The sequence below is a fragment of the Monopterus albus genome, unplaced genomic scaffold (genome assembly GCF_001952655.1).
Source record: "Monopterus albus unplaced genomic scaffold, M_albus_1.0 scaffold50.1, whole genome shotgun sequence".
NCBI lineage: Eukaryota > Metazoa > Chordata > Actinopteri > Synbranchiformes > Synbranchidae > Monopterus > Monopterus albus.
This window is the reverse complement of record NW_018127930.1, coordinates 3897058-3897491: the sequence shown is the minus strand read 5'-3', so window position 1 is coordinate 3897491 and position 434 is coordinate 3897058.

The following is a 434-nucleotide window of genomic DNA, read 5'->3' as shown; positions in this document are numbered from 1 at the left end:
TATATATATACACACACACACATTATACTTTTGTGGTAAAGATCAGTACCACAATAGTAATATTTAGAAATATTTTTATAATATGAATAACAGTATGTGGAATCATGGAATTATGGAGTCATTCATTTAGACAACAACCTTATAATCTAAATATGACCATAATCATTATGATGGGGGGGCAAGTAATGAACTGAACTGATCACTTGCCATACCATAGTTGATGCCGCAGATGGCTGCCTCGGTTCTGTACTGGAAACAAATTCCTTGTGTGTGTAACATACTTGGCCAAACAAAGGTGATTATCCTTTTCCTTATCCATAAGGTATTTTACTGCATACTGTATAATACTTATTTGCATACATACTGTAGGCTGTTTACAAGTAGACTCAAGAGTAAGATGCTAGGTCCTTAGCTTTCAGTTCAACAAATCTTTA